The following is a 303-nucleotide window of genomic DNA, read 5'->3' as shown; positions in this document are numbered from 1 at the left end:
AACATCGTCGAGAAGAGGGCAGAAATGGAAGGAGGGAGGGCTCTGACGGGGAGGGGCTGGACCCAGAGCCCCTGTGGGGGCAGGTGGGGGTGAAGGAAGTGGGTTCGAGTCCCGTGCGGTTCCTTGCCAGCGATTCACTGGGGTTTCTGGTAACAGGCTGCCTCCTGCAGCCTCGCGGCAGACCCCGGCTGCTCCCCGGGGCGGTGCCGGAGCCGCGGCTGGGAAGGCAGCAGACGCTGCACCAGCGTCCACAGCAGGTTGCCGGGGGGTGGGAAGCCAAGTGCCACTACTGCCCAGCCCCAG

The sequence above is a fragment of the Gavialis gangeticus genome, unplaced genomic scaffold (assembly GCF_001723915.1).
Source record: "Gavialis gangeticus isolate Ggan-Ray unplaced genomic scaffold, GavGan_comp1, whole genome shotgun sequence".
NCBI lineage: Eukaryota > Metazoa > Chordata > Crocodylia > Gavialidae > Gavialis > Gavialis gangeticus.
This window is presented reverse-complemented; position numbering follows the sequence as displayed.